General features: G+C 34.8%; 1 long non-coding RNA gene across 1 annotated transcript in view; it reads right to left on the reverse strand.

Moving 5' to 3' along the window:
- Positions 1–21,003, reverse strand: part of LOC140596453 (uncharacterized) — a 49,217-nt gene that overhangs the window by 21,178 nt on the left and 7,036 nt on the right. The gene's annotated exons all lie outside the window — the stretch shown is intronic.

A 21,003-nucleotide genomic window follows, 5' to 3' on the forward strand; every position in this document is an offset into this window, starting at 1 on the left:
AAAATAATTCATTGCAGTTGAATGACCAGGAAAGAGACAGCATAGCAAGATATAAAACTATTAAATAGTAATTGCTCTAATACAAACAGCAGAGAAAGAATAGTTTTACTTTCTTCCACACCAGCAAAGGGAGAGTAAAGAATGGAGACTTGTATACATATGAGACTGTAATGAAATTTCCCATACCCTGCAAAGCAGGTATCAGATAAGGCCAAGGAGGGAGTGGAGAATTTCATTCCCCCTGAGTGGAAATGAGCCTACCAATATGATGTCAATGGGGAACACAAGCAAAGCTTGGACTTCTACTTCTTTTGGTGATAATGACAAACGCCACCCCACACCCCACTTGGGCTTTATCAGAGGAAGAATAGTGGAGGGACTCTTATCATCATTTAACATTAACAAACCACTTCCATCACAGAGACAACATGGGGACTAGACACCCAACCCTTTCCCCAGTAAGGAGGAGCCCTTTCACCCTGAATAAAATGGAGGCCAAGTGGGAACTTAGACTACAAACGCCAACTGGAAGTAATATGATAGCAACACTTTCCTTTCCTCTGCCAGAGTGGTATCAGAGGAAATCAGTTAAAACAGAAGTGTATATAAAGTCTAGTCTCATAACATAATACCCACAATATCTCAATTTCAATAGAAAATCACTCATCATACCAAGAAACAGGAAGATTTCTAATTGAATGAAAGAACACAATAAATACATGACAACACTGAATGATTGAAATGTTAGATTCATTTGATTAGGATTTTAAAGTAGCCATGTTAAATATGCTTCAGTGAGCAATTAAGAATATACTTGAAACAAATGTAAAAATAGTCTTAAAAAAAGAAAAAATAGAAAGTCTTGGCAAAGAAACAAAAGATATAAGGAAGAGCCAAATGAAAATTTGAGAACTGAAATTACAAAATTCAGCAGATGGGCTCAGTAGCAGAACTGAGGAGACAGAAGAAAGAATCAGTGAGTCAGAAGATGGAACTATAGTTAAATAATTTAAATAACAGATGGAAAATAAACTGAAAAATAGCAAATGGATATCCATGGACCTGTGGGGCTATAACAAATAATCAACTTTTGCATGAATGATATCCTAGTTAAAGAAAGAAGGGGGAAGGACTAAAATAGTTCTTGAAGAAATGGCCAAAATCTCCCCAGATTTGGCTAAATAAGTAAACTTACAGATTCAAGAAGCTGAGCAAACAATGTTGTGCAATTCTAAGAGGAAGCGGTGTAATATGAGTCTGGATCTGTCTGGCCATAAATCCTATACTCTGGATTCCATGTTTTGTTCTCCTGATAGATAATAATTTATCAAAATACCCAAAGGACATTTTATAACATTTCAAAACTCATTTTTCATTTAAAAAAATCTCTCAGCATATTAAGAATGCAATACAATTTCTTTAGAATAGTTAGAAAAATCTATCATAGATGTGAAAAATAAAAAATAAATGAAAAATAAAGAAGCTGAGCAAAATCCAAATAGGATAACTTGACAGAACTCAATGCTAAAACCTGTGATATTTAAATACCTAAAACGAGAGAAGGCAAAAATTCTTGAAAGCTGCCAGATAGCTCCCCTTGTTTTATCTATAGGGGGACATACAATTATAATGGCAAAGGATTTCTCATTAAAAGCTATTGAGGCTAGAGAATGTAACAAAAATGTATTTCCAGTCCTGGTTAAAAACAAATAAGCAAATAAACAAACAAGCAAACCCATACCAATCAATAATTCTACACATGGTAAAAATACCACTCAGTAATACAGGGGAAATCAAGACATTCTAAAAAAAAAAAAAAGCTAAGAGAACTGTTTAATTGCAAATATATTCTAAAAATGGCTAAAATTTCCAATAAAAAAGAACTATTAAAAAAGAAAATTAGAATATTAAGAAGGAATAAAAAACACAGCACATAGGAACACAGATAAATGCAATAGGATTTTTCTTTTCCTGATTTTTAAAAATTTTATGTTAAAAGGGAAGAAAAATTTATATTGTCCAATGTGCTCTAAATGTATGTGAAGAAAATAGTTAAGGCAAGTATATTACAAATAGAAGAGAATAAAGGAACATAGGGACCTAAAGCACTCAAGCTGGTGAAATGACAATAGCAGGAGACTATGATAAATAATGTATATATAATCTAATATATACAGTATTATATATTATAATATATTAGAATAACCATAAGAATGCCAAAGAAAGAGATACACTCAAAAAGGCTTAAAATAAGTCAAAACGGAATTCTAAAAAAAACATTCAAGTAACAGAAAAGTCGGGGAAAAGGAAATAGAGACATGACAAATAGAGAAAACAAAAATATAGTATCAGACGTAGGCTAGCATCTCAATAATTACATTAAATGAGAATGGTGTAAAAATGCCACTCAAAAAACTAACATTGGCAAAGTAAGATTAAAAAACATGACCCAACTCTATGTTGTCTATAAGAAAGGCACTTCAAATATAATTATATTGGTGGTTGGAAAATAAAAGGATAGAAAAAATGCATTTTGTTTAAAATATGTGTTAAAAGAAAAAAGGAGTGACTATATTAATATCAAATGAAGTGGACTTTAGAAAGAAAAGAAATTCCCATATAAAGAGGGCCATTATATAATGACAAAGGATCAATCACAAAGAAATCATAGCAAAGGGCGCGATCCTGGAGACCCGGGATCGAGTCCCACGTCAGGCTCCCGGTGCATGGAGCCTGCTTCTCCCTCTGCCTGTGTCTCTGCCTCTCTCTCTCTCTCTCTCTCTGTATGACTATCATAAAAAAAAATTAAAAAAAAATTATGTGAAGCAACAACTAATAGAATAGAATGGAGAAACAGACAAATCTACAATGATCATAAGATATTTTAATACCCCTTGGCCAATAATTGATATGACAATTATATTTAAAATACATCCAGGATATAAAAGAACAAGTCATATCATTCACCAACAGGATCTAATTAACATTTATAGACCACTCCTCCCCAAAGCAACAGAACAAACATTACTTCCAAGTATCCATGGGATTTATAACAGGATGAAATAAAATCATGAATATTGAATAGTTAAAATCATCCATGAATATAATGAACATATATATATATATATATACAATTTTTGAAAACTTTTGAAAAAGCAGAGTGTAGAGGGAAATTAATAACACTAAATATATACAATAGAAAATAGGAAAAGTCTTAAATCAGTAATCTAAGTTTCCAATGATAGGAAGCTAGAAAAAAATAGGAATATAATCCAAAGAAAGCAGAAGAAATAGAGAAAGGATAATAGCAAAAATCACTGAAATTTCAAATTGATAATAGGAGAAAAATCAATGAAAAAGATCTTTGAAAAGTCCAATAAAACAGACAAATATCTAGCATGGCTGAGAAAAAGGCACAAAAGACCAATATCAGAAATGAAGCAATGGATAGCACTATAGACTCTGCAGACATCAGGAAGACATTAAAGGAATACGACAAACATAAATTTGTCAGCTTAGGTAAAATGGTTCAATTCCTTGGAAAACAAGCTCTCACAACTTTCCCAGCATAAAATAGATAATTTGAATTGCCTTCTAACACAATGAAATGAAACTGAATTAATAAATTTAAAACTCCCAAAAACTAAAATGCCCTGGCCCAGATGGTTTCACTGGAGAATTCTACCTAATGTTTAAACATGAATGAACACAAATTCTATAAAATTTCTTCCAAAAAATATAAAAAGAAGAAATTTCCCAATTCATTTTGGGAAGCCAGTATTACCTCAATACCAAAACAAGATAAAGCCAACACACACACACACAAAAACCCAACCAACTAACGAAACAAACCCAAAAACCTACAGATAAATATCCCTTGTGAATATAGATACAAAATTTTTTAACGAAACTGTACATCAGTTCTGGGGTTGATTTATAGTGTTTAAGTTTTCAAATTTTTATCAATTTTCAGTCCTCTTGTTTTTATCAACTGTTGCAGAGTATCAAAATTTTTGACTCCAGCTATGGATTTGCATATTCCTCCTCCAGCTTGATTGAATCATGTTCCATGTGTATTTTATAGCTCTGCAATAAGTGCAGGAATCTTGAGTATTGTTATACTGTCCTGATGATTATTCCCAGTGCTCTATGAATTCTAAGGCTTTCTACTCTGATTGGTGATAATATAGGTTGTTCCAATCCTCTTTGAGCTCAGAGGAATTTTTCCATTGTTCTTTTTGTGTGCTCCCCCACCCAATGTCTCATTAACTTCCTCATGCACAAGTGTCGATCAATACCTATCTAAATACTCCAGAGGGATCCTTTACAGATATCTGGTGCACACTTCTCTCCTCCAGTAATTTGCTTGGCAAATTCTAGCCACTTGGATTTAGTAGTCCCTATACCACCTGTTCATCTCAGAGTGCTCACTGGGCTCCACATGTCTCTCTCTCAATTTAGAAATAAGGCACAGTAAGAAATTAACAACAATTACTGATAATAGGATAATTATAAGAATATACCTTAATAAAGATTATGTGAGGGGCACCTGGGTGTCTCAGTGGTTGAGTATCTGACTTCGGCTCAGGTCATGATCCCCAGGTTCTAGGATTGAGTCCAGCATCAGGCTCCCCACAGGGAGCCTGCTTCTCCCTCTGCTTATATCTCTGCCTCTCTCTCTGTGTGTCTCTCATGAATAAATAAAATAAAACCTTTAAAAAAATAAAATAAAAGTTATGTGAATGTGGTTTCTCTCTCTCGCCCAAAATGCCTCATTGTACTATGCTCACTGTTCTTATTGTGAAGATGTGAGATTATAAAACATATAAGTGATGAGATGAAGTGAGGGGAATGGTGGAAGCACTGCGAGGTAGCATTAAGGCTACTATTGACCTATGAGGAAACAACATAAGGAGAATCATCTACTTCTGGACAGTAGTTGACTACTGTAAGGTGTAATTGAAAATGTGGAAAGTGAAACCATGGATAAGGGGGAACTAATGTCTTTTTAAATACTTGGTTACATATGACAGTATATTTAACCACATTTTGCTCTGCCCAAATAATAAATAAGTGTAAAATAATTTTTGAAAGCCCCTATATGTAGCTTTTGAGGAAAAGCAGGTTCATATTGTCATAAAAATCCCTGGCATTGGGGTGCCTGGCTGGGTGAGGTGGTACCGTGTGCCACTCTTGACACCCAGGTTATAAATTCAAGCCCCACATTGGGTGTAAAGCTTACTTAAAAAAAATCCTTGGCATTGAACAAACCATTAAAATATTAATGATGTGCAAATGTGGTTCATTCTGATTTAGTGGGTCACTTATTAGTAGCAAATTGTTCAATTGCTGAGACATTAACTAGTCTATTACATCAGGGTTCTGATTTTTAATTTACTATAAGCAAATGGTAAATTTATCAAATTCCATAGAATTTAAGATTATTGTCTCACAGTATATGAAATAGAAATAGCTAAAGAATATGAAATCTAATACTTGAATTAGGAATATAAGGACAGGAATTTCAGTCAATATTTCAGCAAATAAACTTACTTTAAAAGTTGTTTAAAGTAAATTCATAACCTTTAATTTTAATTAATTTCAGCTCGAGTTCTTTTTCCTAGGCTTTTATATTATTTTCTTTATAATGCTTAAGACACTCAGTGAATTATATCCCCTATAGAATTTAAACATTTAAATTGATAGTCCTTTGCAGAGAAAACTCATCTTGTAATAATGAGACCCTAGTATTTTAAAGAAAAAAATATCAAATAGTTTTAAAATAGTTATTCTTTTCCTCATATATAAGTTTTTATTAATCACACATAAACTGAAAGTAGCTTCCTTACAAAGTAGACTGGTATTAGGTGAAGCTGCAATTTAGTGAAACTGTGTTATAGCTTGTACCAGATATTCCACATCACAGCCTGGAGAACTCCAAGTTATTTACTGGTGGGAAGTACAATATTCAACTATTACTGAGCTCTGAAAGTAGTCCATCACCTTCCTGAGGCCTTTACGTATATATTTAATCTTTATAGTACCGTATAACAGGCACATTTTACAGAAGAAAATGGACACTCTGATTAAATCATTATCTAAAAGCATCTGTCTAAAAGTGGTAGACTCACTAATCTAATCAGACTATGTAAGTGCAAAGCTTGTGTTCTTTTCCCTATCCGGTTTAGGGGCTCTCTATCTTATTTCTGCCTATCCTATCTAAATTTCTGATTATGAAAACACTAGAGGAGAGGGTTAAACATACCAAAATAAAAAAGCTTTAAGCAAACATTCTGCCAAGATGAGCTACTATGGATCTTGATAACTCATGTCCTTTTTTTTTTTAAGATTTTATTTATTTATTCATGAGAGACAGAGAGAGAGAGAGAGAGAGGCAGAGACACAGGCAGAGGGAGAAGCAGGCTCCATGAAGGAGCTGACGCAGGACTCGATCCCAGGTCTCTGGGACTACTCTGTGGGCTGAAGGCAGGCACTAAACTGCTGAGCCACCCAGGGATCCCACTCATGTCCTTTTTTTAACTTGGTCTGTTTCTTCAGATTACTACCCTATATCCCTTTCCTTCTAAGTGAAGGTCTACCCCAGTTTGAATTTTTAGAAAAGCCAGTTCTGAAATGAAAAATGCAATCTTCTATCACTGGGCTCTTTGCCCATAATTCATTATAGCATTATTACATTATGCCAATAATTATGCATCTATAAATGTATTTTTCTAAGGATCCTGAGAGTAAGGATTCTGCCTTATTTGGCACTGTGTTCTTACCTCCGATCCAGTAGGGCCCAAAAGGATGGATAAGTAAAAGAACCGAATGAATCATCTATCCCATGAACCAAGCTGTAGGAAATGCAAAGAGCAAATGGAGGTTTTATAATTTGATTAAGGGGTTCTTTCACAGTGTCTATGACAAAGGGGTTTAAGATGCAAAAACGTCCGGGGTGCCTGAGTAGCTCAGTCAGTTAAGTGTCTGACCTTGTCTCAGAATATAATCCCAGGCTCCTGGGATCAAGCCCTGCATCAGGCTCCTTGCTCAGTGGGGAGTCTGCTTCTCCATCTGCCCCTCCCCTGCTCATGTTCTCTTTCTCTCAAATAAATAAAATCTTTTTTTTTTAAAAGGTTGCAAAAACTTCATCTCTGAGATAACTCACTAACAATTTCTGTATAGTAAAATAACTAAAACAGGCAGGATAATCCCAAATGTTAGGAAAACATGTCCAAAAATTAAAATCTGTCAATGGAATATCTTAGTCTCATCTTTAGAAATGCAATTCTGCATAACAAAGTGCTTAGTCTTGCTTAAGCTGTAAACTTTATTCTGTTCAGATCATATCTTCTTCTCAAGAAATGGTCTAGTCAGGGTTTTTTAACAGAAAAAATAAATGAGGGATCCCTGAGTGGCGCAGCGGTTTGGCGCCTGCCTTTGGCCCAGGGCGCGATCCTGGAGACCCGAAATCGAATCCCACATCGGGCTCCCGGTGCATGGAGCCTGCTTCTCCCTCTGCCTGTGTCTCTGCCTCTCTCTCTCTTTCTGTGTGACTATCATAAATAAATAAAAAAATTTAAAGAAAAAAGAAATGATCAATAGAAACTGTTATTGCTATTTCCCCCTGAAGGTGTATTTGGATTTCTCTGGGAAGGAAAGAAAAACAGAAAGAAAAAAAAGGAAACAAACAAACCTATATGGGATTTCAGGTCTCAGAAATTAAATTAGGTGGTGGCAAACTAACATCCCCAGTTCCTATGAAGTCAATGCATCTTTAAGTAAAGATCATTAGAGACGGAAGCCAAGAAACAGGCTCTTCACTATAGAGAAGAAACTGATGATTACCAGCGTGGAGGTGGTGTGGGGATGGGTGGGAAAGGTGATGGATATTAAGGAATGCGCTTGATGTATTGAGCACTGGATATTGTATAGAAGTGCTGAATCAGGGGATCCCTGGGTGGCGCAGTGGTTTAGAGCCCGCCTTCGGCCCAGGGCGTGATTTTGGAGACCCAGGATCGAGTCCCACATGCGGCTCCCCGCATGGAGCCTGCTTCTCCCTCTGCCTGTGTCTCTGCCTCTCACTCTCTCTCTGTGTCTCTCATGAATAAATAAAATCTTAAAAAAAAAAGTGCTGAATCACTGTAATGTACACCTGCAACTCATATTACACTACACTGTATGTTAACTAATAAAAACTTTAAGAAAAAGAGAAAAGGCCATATTTACTTTTTGTTTAGTCAGTCTCCCTTTATAAATGTTTATTCCCTCACCTCAGGCTGCCCTCCATTTCTGGCCCATAAATTATCTAAATCTATTCTCAGAAAATCATCTGGTAAAGTTGCTTTAAAGCAGTAGCCTTCAACTCTTGCTTCATGTTAGAATCATCTAAGAACATCCATCCATCCATCCATCCATCCATCCATCCATCCATCCATCTATCCAGCCATCCATCTACATATATCTGAGCATCAAGACAACCTTAACATTTCTCCTAGGTTATTAAATTTTAGGCTAGGTTTCTTCCTGACCCAAAGTCATGACTATCCTTTTCTTAGAGCATTAAAAACAACAACAACAATAACAACAACCCAATTTATAAGTTCTTCCTCTGTCCCTTTAAGATGCAAATCCTTTTCAAAAACCTATTGACTGTTTTACAACCCAAGAATGTCCTTCTCAAGGAACTGAAAATCATCTCATTTGTATGTGATAATCAAGGAAGATGTCCCTATTTCTCAATCTCTGTGGGAGGGTAGGAGCCTAACTTGGCTCCAAGTAGTAAAACTATTTCCTGTAGGAATATATGAAGAAGTTTGCCACTTCTCGGAACAATGTCAATGAGCAAACACAGGTGGCCTACAAATCCCCCTGCTTCAGCTCTTGCCTTTCACTTCAGTGAAGATGAATTCAATCTCTTTACCCTTATGCAGTAGCTTTGAATAAAGTCTTCCTTAACTGCTTAACTTTGATGCCATTTTTGCTTTGACATTATTTGTCTCTCTCACTGCACAATTCCACCTTGAAGGTTTACAGGTCCGTACCTGGTCAACGTGTGTTTTAAAAAATTCTACAATTGATTCTGATATGTAACTACGCTGGTCAACAATAGATTTAAATGCTAGTATAAGTTCAAATATGCTGAGTCAGAACACCTTTGCACATCATAGCTTCTAAATGTGGAATGCATGAAGTATGCTCTCGTATGTATGCAATTCCAGCAGCATCAACGTAGTCAGAGTGATAGCTAAGTTGAGACAGATAGTCCTAATGGCCGTGGTGTCACATATTATGTGGGACAAGTATAGAAGACATTTTCTGACAACTTATTTCAATTGTCCACAAATCCCTCTAAATATAAACTAGATATGAAAATGATGTATGTCACATATTTCAAATAATTTTTTCTGGAAAGGGGCAACATTTTGTGAAAAGACTTGAATTAAGGCAGTTTGAGCATAGTTATTACTTTGCCACCTGGCCATAAATCCTTTGTAAGGACCAAATGACTAAAATGTCATCAAAAACTGTCAGCCCTAAGGCACTATAGAAACTTAAGTGATGCTGGTGATGGATGACTAAAAGGATAACTAAAAAATTTAATCTCTTAGGAAAAAAAGTACCCTATGCTTGAACTATTGTTGATGTATAAGAATAAATTTAAAAAATAAGTACAAGTGTATCACTTATTTCATTATGATCATTCAGCTAATTAATAAGGTTTCTAAAAACACAAGTAAAGGCATCAAATGGCATTTAATCTCTGGAGAAGTCTTCAGTACAGTGAAGGTCTTTGAACTTACAAGTCAGCCATAACCCAGGGGACTAGCTATTGATAACTCGAGTGAAATGAATACTGGAAATTTTAGTTACATTAAAAGTGATCTTGTAATATATATATGTTCTTATGCAGAAAAACATCATATTGTAACACTGCAAAAACAATGAAACTGGTCAGGATGAACGAGTCCCTTTCAATGGTTTGAGACCAATGGAACAAAGCTGGAACATTACTGTTTGCTACATAGTGAAGAACTATTACAGGCTAACAGATTTGTTTCTGCCATTATAACAAATTAAAACAGATCACTACAAGCACAAAAGCATTAACATGCTGGCACAGAGGTTTAGATGTAATTTGGTACCTTGCCAAACAGATTAATATATTGTTTGCCAAGTTTTGCACATTATTATGCCAATTGTCACTCTTTTTATATGAAGAAGTTCTCGACGCAGGAAAGAAAAATAAACTTCTTGATCTTAAAAATTAATGACTTGCATTTTCACATAGGCCTGTCTACTGATGAGAAAAGATGCACAAATCTATTTAGGAAATTCCTTAAGACAATACAATTATTCATGTGAGTCTTGTTAATATTATTTAAAATTTTGTTTATTGTTGTCTTCAATAATTTTATAAATATATGTAATAAATAATAAAAAGCCTTCATTGAATATAAATTCTAGGCTCTAGATGATGTCTTTAATCTTATTAAAGGAGTTAACTGTGAAACTCTTAGAGATAATAGTTCTTGAATTATATTTAATTTATATTTATTATAAGTTAATAAACATTATATTCATATTAAATTTATATTTATTATGATGAATCACTCCTCCTTTGAGTCGAACTTTTTAAAGTATAATATGAAATTGAAGGCTTACATAAGTGACATCCCCAAAGTGGTAAAGCGATATTGGTAAGGAAGAGGAGGATAAATTGTTAAAGACATTTGGCACTAGGGGTTTTAAAAAAATGTCTTTAGTTCCAGGCCAAATGGGAAGCTGCTGCTGCTTGGCACATAAGCTAATGACCCCAAACCCGTTGGTTTTGAATCTGATTCAATATCATCTTGTAGGCACTCCTCTCCTGCCAATACAACAAACAAAGCAATTCTCTAAAGCCAGAATAAAAATGAACAAGTTATTTCCTTGGTCAAATGCTACACTATACTTAGGTCTCTGCTGTCATAGTAAAACATGATACAAAACTGTGAAGGACAAAAACGATTTTCTGAGAGCTCATGCCTGTGACGCAAATTGAAGATCATTCAACAGTAAGAGATATTGGGCTTTACAAACAAAATAAGTTTTTACTATATGCATAGTTTGAAAAATAATCAAACTCGCCTAAACTAACTAGGATATTAAATCTTTCTACTTGGAAATGTCCCTGGAGAAAAGAAGCAGAACTGAAATAAAATAAAAGCATTTATTTGGGGTGTTAGAAGTACAACCTAAGAAGCACAAATCTGGCTAGCAACCCAAATTGTGTCCCACTAGGGGAACAAAAGTTTAAGACAAAAGGGAATGCTTGCACATGTTGTTTATAAGGAATTTTAATTTGTGTTGGTGGCAGAAAACTACTTTTGGCTGAACATAATTAATTATACGTTCATAATTTTGGTCACGGAGCAAAAATGTGTTACTGTAGCAAACTACAGTTGTTTAGCAGAATCCTTGGAGTATTTGCAGTTTGGCCCAGTTCAAAAGTTTATGGTTCTACAGGTGAGGACAAGGCCTGCCTCCTTAATGGCCTCCCAGTTCCATTTTAAAATGGCTTGACACAAGGGACTCCATTTTATTTCACTTTTCACCAAAATAATAACATTAATCAGTCTTTCAAAAATTACTAAGTAAAAATATGGCAGGAAAAGGAATATGTGATTTAGAATTTTTCAACGCATGAATACCACCAAGATAATATACCTTAGGTATATTATCTCAACTCTGAGCTTGTCAAAGATTGATTTTTTTTTAAGATTTTATTTATTTATTCATGGAGACACAGAGAGAAAGAGGGAGGCAGAGACACAGGCAGAGGGAGAAGCAGGCTCCATGGAGGGAGCCCGACGTGGGACTCGATCCCGGGTCTCCAGGATCACACCCGGGCTGAAGGCAGCACTAAATTGCTGTGCCACTGGGGCTGCCCAAAGATTGATTTTCTAAGCTTTCAAGCTTCATATAACTTTTACAAGATTGTTACCTGGTACTCTTCCATTAGGGAACATCCTTGAAATAGACATGGGCAAATACAAATCAAAATAAATGTCTAAATTAAATAGAAATTCTCAGAAATGATTAATTAAAAATTTCCAGGTAGCTGGGGAAGTTTATAGATAAAATGATGGACTCTGGGTCCATGTCTAGCCCTTGTCCATGTCTAGAATAATTTTTTAAATAATTATTTTTCTTCTTGATTTACAGAAAAATCACAAATATAGTATAATTCCATTATACCCACACCTGCTTTCTCTTATTAATATATTAAATTATTAGCATGGTAAGTTTGTTTCAACTAAGGAACATATATTGATACATTCTGGACATATATCAATACATTCTTATTTACCAAGGTTAATTTCACTTATATTTCTTTATATCCACTCATATTTCACTTATATTTTAGTTTTTTCTAATGTTCCAGAATCTAATCTAGGACACTACATTACAATTAGTCATCATGACTCTTTGGCCTACTTTGTACCATGGCCTTTTCTCATACTTTCTTTGTTTTTGATGACCTTGACAGTTTTAGAGGAGTATTGGTCAGATATTTTGTAGACAGTTCCTCTATGTCTTAGGTTTCTCTCACGATTAGACTAGGGTATGGGTTTGGGGGAGGAAGACCACAATGGTAAAGTGCCATTGCCATTATATCATATTAAGGGTACATGTATGTATAACATGACTTATCTCTGTTGATGTTGACCTTGATCACCTGGTTGAGGTAGTTTGTCAGATTTCTCCTCTATAGGGCAGCCCAGGTGGCTCAGTAGTTTAGTGCCATCTTCAGCCCAGGGTGAGGTCCCGGAGTCCTGGGATCGAGTCCCACCTCAGGCTCCCTGCATGGAGCCTGCTTCTCCCTCTGCCTGTGTCTCTGCCTCTCTCTTTCTGTGTCTCTCATGAATAAATAAATAAATAAACTTAAAAAAAAAGAGAGATTTCTCCACTATAAAGGAACTCTTTTTTGCCCTTTTGATCCTGTATTCTTTGAAAAGAATTCCCTGTGCACAGCCTACACTTAAGGAGTAGAGAGACATGCTGTACGACCTTGAAAGCAGAGGAAATATATAAACATTTTAGAATTCTGCACAGGAGAGTTCTCTTTTTCCCCAATGATTTATTTATTCAATCATTTATTTTTATCAGTATGGACTCCAGGATATTTATTTTATACTGTGTGTTATAATCTAATTCTACTTAATTTGCTTAATTGTAAAAATAGTTCCTGTTTTGATTATTTGGGAGTCTTTTAGCTGGTGTCTGTGCTCCCTTTGAAAAATTCATTTATCACTGTGACTTTTTATCAAACTTTCTTGATTTCTAATCTTACAAGACACTCTATCTAGGAGTGTCTTATAAGGTCCCTGTCCATGCTCCATTAGTCATTTCAAAAAGAGTCCAGTTTTCTTTCACTGGAGAATGGTATCAGAAACTAAGATGTGTGTGCCTGGTGTTAGCATAATTTTTAACATTTTGGATGATTCAAAAGAGATATGAGAGATTAGATTATGGAAAGTTTTGAATGCTTGGCAAAAATTACTGGATAGGATATGATAGCCTATAAAAATTCAGGGTCTATTTTTAATCAAGCAGATAAGTGATATCATTAAAAAGCATATGGACTAACAACAAATATATGAATAAAACTTGATGCATAGATGCATATTTAATACACTGGAACATTCAACCTGAAAGTCTGCTCTTCCCTGGATCTAGCTTATTACTTGCCAAAGAATATGACTCCTTGCACAACCTCAATTTGTCAGTTTTGATTTAATCTCCATGCATTATTTCATTCTTTTATTCATTCATATTTTAAAGGACTATTTGTTGAACATTTTATTTATTCATTCAACAGAATTTACTGAGAACACAACGGTTGCTTGGAAATTCAATATTAATTGAAACAACAAAATCTATAGACTTAAAAGCTTGTATTCTAGTGAAAAGAGACAAAAACAAAACAATAAATACTTAAATGACAGAATATGAAGTTGCATAAAGTAAAAAAAGAGAAAAACAGTCTGCAGATAGAAAATGATTGTGAAAAATCAAGCCATCATATTGTACACCTTACGGTTACATATGTTAGATATCAATAATATCTCAACAGGCTGGAAAAAATTATTGTGGAACTCCTTAGAAAGGATGGACAAGCAAGACTTGTGTAATGATGTTACACTGAAGCAAAGACCTGATGAGCACATGAGTCATGGTGCCCAGCACAGCATGCTGGAGTGGGAGTGCAAAAGCAAGAATTGTAAGGGATGAACCAGATTAGGAAGCAGATCACTGAAAGCTTTATTAACCTTTGGGAAGACATTGGGTTTGTTTTCAGTGTGATGGGAGGATACTGGAGATATTTGAGGAAAGGTGCAACATGACCATATTTATATTTTTAGAGATTCACTCTTGTTCCTGCAGGAACAGGGAGCACATAGTCTACTTAGAGGGTTATTGCAGTAATCCAGGAAGTTTGATAATGACTGGATTAGCAGGCTGGTGGAAAAGTAAGTGGAAAGTACTCAGATGAATAATTTATAGTGCATATGTTAAGGTAGAGCTTTCAAAGATCACCATTAGTTTGGCAAAGAGGTGTGAAAGAAAGGGAGGAAGCATATATTTTAGCCTGATTCTCTTTCCTAAAATAAAGAAGATTAGGCAAGAAGCAGGTGTTAAGGAAAGCATCTCCTACATGCCAGCAATTCTGCTAGACCATACATACAAAATGATTAACCACACATACAATTATTTTATCGGAATGGAACTCAGTCTAGAGAGGGATACTGGTGCTTAATAATTGACCAATGAATATGTAATGGCCAACTATGAGAAGAAGGAATAACTGCAAAGGGGAGTTACATAATTTAAATCAGAAGGTCAGAAGATGTCTCTTTGAGGAAATGGCTTTTTAGTTGAGCCCTAGCAAGGTAAAGATGAGAGAAAGGTAATAAATGAAGGCTGTGAGGCAGTAAGCATGGCTAGAGGATGATAAGCATGGAGGATGAGTCTGAAGAACACTTTCAGTGGAGTAAGTCAGAAAAACTCATTATATGTGTTTTACTGTGAGTACACATAAGGTAGAATGTGTGTATGAGCATGTTTTGAGTTATAGATGCAAACAAAAGTGAGCTAAACAAAAGAAAATGGCTAAATTGAAGATTTATATATCCTTGGTTCTGTGTCTGTGCTTCTGAATTAGGTCTGTTTCACCACAAATAAAAACGATCCATTAAGAGCTGCCTTATGTTTTGACTATTACTACTTGTAATATCTCAAATCTAAGGAATTAGTAATATTTTACCATGTGTTTTTTAAAGGATACATCTGCTTCTCCTGGCTGTAATAGGATCAAATTTTGTCTTACAAAAGTGGCATGTATCTATTTTTAACATCCTCCAGCAAATATGACTTAAAAATGGTTGTGTAAGAAAAGTCACCCTTAAATAACAGCTTTCAATTGCTGACAACATATAGCCATTTTGCTCATTATTTCTTTCATCAAAGCATTGCAAGACAACTCAAAGCACAGAAGTGTCAGACAAGTCCCTAATAACTGACAATATTCAGTTTTTTGAGAGCTTGACCTGAATTTGAGGACACAGTCTCAACTGTTCCTAATTTTGTGGTTGGGATTGCTCAGACATAAATCCAAGCTCATGAAAAGATAGGATTTTCCCCTTATCATTAGGTTTTATAAGGATCTTCTTGTTTTACTCCATTCCTCACTTCAGATTCTGAAGATTGTGCTTTTCATTGTTCATATATAATACTTGCTTTTCAAAACATAAAGCAGATTCTTGTTGTTATCTATGTTTCCAATAAAGATGAGCTATTGCTACTGTGACAATTCTTAGAAAGCAGTGATAATTTTTTTAAAAATAAAAATAAAATTAAAAAAAGAAAGCAGTGATAATTCAAGTCTCCATGTTCACTAGGGTCATGATAAGATTATGTTACCCTAAATATTAGGCTTTTCTAATAGTCATGCTTTCTGTTAATAGAAACAGATTTATTCTTTCCATATCCAATCTGTATGCCTTTAGTTTATTTTGCCTTATTGCGTTGACTAGGATTCCAGTGTGATGTTGAATCTATGCAATAAGGGAGGGCGTTATTAATTTGTTTCCTACCTCATTGAGAAAGCATTCCATCTTTTTACCATTAAGTATTACATTAAATACAGACTCCCTTCCATTCCAAATTTGCAGGGTTTTTTTTATTGTGAAAAGATATTCAGTGTGTCAAATTATTTTTATATTTTTGAGATGATAGTTTTCTTCTTTGCCTGTTAAAATGACTACAACAATTGATTTTCAATCTTGAACTCCATTTACTTTGCTAGATTTGTTCTTTTTTCCAGTTTCTTAAAAGTGTAGATCACTAAATTTAAGACTATCTTTTTTTATTTTAGCACTTGTGCTATAAATTTACACATAAGCACTGATAAAGCTGCATCCTATGAATGTTGATACTTTGTTTTTATTTTCATTTAGCTCAAAATGTCGTCGTTGTTTTATTTTTTAAATTCTAGTATTTTCAGAAAATATCCTATTATTTCTATTCTTTAACATTTTTAAGAAGTTGATCTCTCTTGGTGTATGCTTTATATGTCCATAAAAAAGAGTGTTCAATATGTTCTTGATGATAATGCTATTGCTGGATGAAGTCTTCTGAATATATCAATTAGATTATATTTGATAGTGTTGCTTAGGTCTTCTACATAAATACTAATTTTGTGTCTTCTTATGTAGGCAGTTACTTAAACAGTGTTGAAGGCTCTAGCTAACACTGTGGGTTTGGGTGTTTTACCTTCCAGTTTAACTGTTTTTTGTTTCTTAAAGTTCTGTTGTTGGGTACATCACTGTTTGAGATTGGTATGTCTTCCTAGAGATTAGACTCCTATGTTGTTATTTAACACTATTTTCATCCTTGATAATCCTCATTGCTCTGAAGTCTACCTTTTTTCTGATATTAATGCAGATACTTCAGCTTTCTTTTGTTTAATGTTGGTATGGCATGTTTTGATTTTTGTATTGCATATATAAAACATAAAATGTCCCTTCTTCACTATTTTTAAGTCAATAATTCATTGCTATTAAGCAATTCGTAATTTGCACAACCATCACCACCATCTACCTCCATAATTCTTTTCGTCTTGTAAATCTGAAACTCTATAGCCATTACACAATGACTATCCATTCCCCCTCTCTCTGGTTCAGGCAACCACCATTCGACTTTCTGTCTCTATGATTTTTTACCACTCTAAGTATCTCATTCCATTCCTTTTATTTTGACCTATCTTTACATTTAAATCAGATTTCTTTTAAATAGAATATAACTGGGTCTTGCTTTTTTATTTACACTTTTTTATAAAATCTGGCAATCACTGTTTAATTGGTGTATTTATACTACTGTAATGTGATGTGCATATTGATAGGATTGTATTGAAATCTACCTATATCAGTAATTGTTTCTACTTGTTCCATCTGCTCTTTATACATATTATTTTCTTTTTATGCCTTTTCACAGTTTGAGCATTTTTTATGATTCAAATTTATCACTACTACAGACTTACTATATATACTCTTTTAAAAAATGTTTTTCATGATTGCCCAAGGGTTTAGAATATATTTAATTTCATTTAATCAGTGCCTATATTTAAATAATATTATACCCCTTGATATAAAGACCTTAAACACTATGTTCATTAGTACTATGCCAGTTTTGTCATATATTTTTACTTTCATAAATTTTTACTTTATTGCTTCAGACTTGCAATAAATTGGTCATGATTTTGCTTTAGATAACATTTATCTTTAAGAGTGATTAAAACTAAGTTTTTAACTTTATTTTAGCTCCAGTGCTCTTCATTTTTTCATGTTGATCCATGATTCTGTTCTAAATTCATACTGCTTTTTCATGGAAAACTTTCTGTAAACATCCTTGTAGTGGAACTTGTTATCAGTGAATTTTCTCAGATTTTGTTGGACTAGGGCAGTCTTAATTTCATCTTCATTTTTGAGAGCTATTTTGATGGATATTCTGGATTGGTAAGTTTTTTTCCCTTCCCATCAGTATTTTGTAGACACCATGCCATAGTTTTGTGCCTTGCATGCTTTTTGATGAGATGTCTACTTGGTATTATTTTTGTTTGCCTATTTACAAATGTATATATATGTATATTTGTATATATGAATATATATGTCTTCAAGATTTTGTTGGTGTTTTGTTAAAGCATATAGAATATGATATACTTAAGTATATTTTGTTGTTACCATTGATTATTTTTCTAGGTGTTCTTAAGCTTATTTTATTTGTGAGAATTCTCTGTCAGTGATTTTGGCAAATTCTAAATTATTATATTTCAAATATTTCTGCTTCATTCTCTTTTTTCCTTCTAGGATCTCAATTACATGGATATTTGATATTGTTCCACACCTATTAGGTTGTTCCTTTTTGTTTTTTACCCTTTTTCCTTATTCAGTTTCTATTTCAATCTGGTAAGTATCTACTGACCTTTCTTAAATTTGACTCACTCTTTCATAGGCTGGATGGAGCCAACTAAGGAGTCACTGAAGGCATTTTTTTTTTTTTACCTCTGTTGCTGTGTTTTTTTGTTTTTAGCATTTGTTAGTTTCATTCTTATAGTTTTCATCTCTATGCCAAAATTATGCATCTGATATTTCATGCTGCCTATCTTTTCTATTTGAGCCCATAACACATTAATCATAGTTACTTAAAATTCTCTGTTTAGTTCCAAAATATGTTTCACATATGAGTCATCATGCTGATTTGCTTTGTCTCTTGGAAGTGGATTTTCTTGCCTTTTAATATATTTTGCCTTCTTTTCTTTAAAGCTGGTCATTTTATATTGGAAAGAAGACACTAAGGTAGATAGGTGTTATGCTTAAAACCATTCATTCCTCCATCAGTGCTATTAGTGTGAGGACCTATAGTTTATCTAGTAGGAAATATAGCTAGATTTTAAGTTTATTGTTGCAATGGTTATCCTCGGTGCAACACAGATTTTAAGTTCCTCTGTTTATCCTGAATTTAGGGTATGTGTACATTCATCAGAGAATTTTTCTCAATAATCTCCATCTTCAGCTTTAAGTCTTTGCTTTGTTCTGTGCATCAGGGAACTTTGTGCTCTTGCAATTCTCACAGCAATACTGAGTTCTTACCTGTAATTATTTGGTGCTTGTTAGTTTGGACGGGTAGTGATTTTCTGTTGTCAGAATTAAGCCTCAGACCTAAGTGGACCCTATGATTCCAGGTATTAGGGGTATGACCTTCTCAGCGGCCCTGAAACTTCTTCAGTTAAAGTTCTGAGCCCACTATGTATTCCTGATCCTCCTTCAAGGCTATTAGAGTCTTACTTGTTTCCTTCAGTTCCAGTGTGTTTTTACCAGACTTCTAAGGGGAACAAAGTATGTTTCTTTTACTCCATAGCTTAAGGATTTTGTTCCCTAGGGATGTGTCAAAAACTAAAAAATCTAAAATTGTACCCTATGTAAAGCTAAGTTATATTCCCTCCCTTACAAGGTTGCTGGCAGAAAAATGCAAGAATCCTGGGTCAAAGACAAAAAACTTTTGCTCATAACAAAGCAAGCAGCAGGAACTTTATGCTCATATTAATTCCCTTTGCTCCCCTCTTCCCAACTCCCATGAGGCAACTCTGTTGCAGGAGGTGTCAGAGGTAAGTAACTTGAAACCTAGAAAGCTGTCATCATTTATAAGGAGCTGCAAACAAAACTTCCTAACCTTTGCCCCATTAGAAACTTTATCTTTGTTATACTGACAGCAAACATCTCTGCTTTCTGGTCCTGAGGGAGATAGTATCTCTATCTTCCAAGGCTATTCACTATACAGATATTATCTGACAAATACTCTAGGACAAAAGTCCTAGTATAGTAGAGGCTATTTGTGCCTCTACTTGCAAGATGTGGGGAAATGGAAAAATGTTTCTCAGCAAGAGAGTGATGAAGAAGGGTTAGGGCATAATTTAGTTTCTCTTCCATAGCAGCTGTGGCTCCCTTTCCCCAAGCACCATAAAGGCAGCTTTCTCAGGAATATTGCCGGGATGATTAAGGCAAAAGAGCCTGCAAAATGGCACAAATATCCTTAATATTGATGTCCCTAGGGTAACCACATTTTTTTCCTAACCTAGAAGTTTCCAACAGATTGTTAGCCATTCTTGCTGAATTTTCCACATGGGTCTGGGTCTATTTCTGCCCTAAGTAAGCAAATGTTCACATGTATATTTCCCTTCAGGTCATCAGCTGTCCTTTAGACTGCATGCTAGTCAGTTGTCCTACAACTTCAGTTCCCTGATTGATGAGGGAACAGAGGCTAGCTGAGGACAAAGCACAAGCTAACACTCCACAAAGGATCCCACCCCCCCCCCCCCCACACACACACAGGTGAGATACCTGTGACATTCCTCAGGCATTCCTGGCTACCCTAAAGCTAAGGGAAAGGGAAAAACAGTTAACTAAAAGAGATTATAGTCCTATAGCCATGAGTCTCCCTCAGTTTATAAAATGTCTTAGTGGTTTACAAGAAAAAAAGCATTCTTATCAATAACCTAATTTCCAGAAGGAAACTCCCAACTATCTTAATGTTAATGTTTTACTAGAGGGAAAAATAACAAGCTTAGACAATGGCAAGGCCTCCATATAGGTCCTCTTTATCATACAAAAATGAAAACCTCCCTTCTCCTTACCTCCCCCAACTCCCAAGTATGTAATGAATCAGCCACCCCTCACAAGCCCGGGGCAGCAGCTATTCCCATCCACAGGTCCTGCCCTCCCCCACCCCCGTGCCTTAAAAACAAAACAAAACAAAACAAAACAAAACAAAACAAAACAAAACAAACAAAACAAAAAAACCACCATTTTGCACCAAAGAAGTCCCAAGAATTGTTTCTTGGTCATCGGCTCTAGACCTCACCACACCAAACCTCATCTATATTCCAAAACTACATCATGACAAGCT

Source organism: Vulpes vulpes, unplaced genomic scaffold (genome assembly GCF_048418805.1).
Source record: "Vulpes vulpes isolate BD-2025 unplaced genomic scaffold, VulVul3 Bu000000635, whole genome shotgun sequence".
NCBI lineage: Eukaryota > Metazoa > Chordata > Mammalia > Carnivora > Canidae > Vulpes > Vulpes vulpes.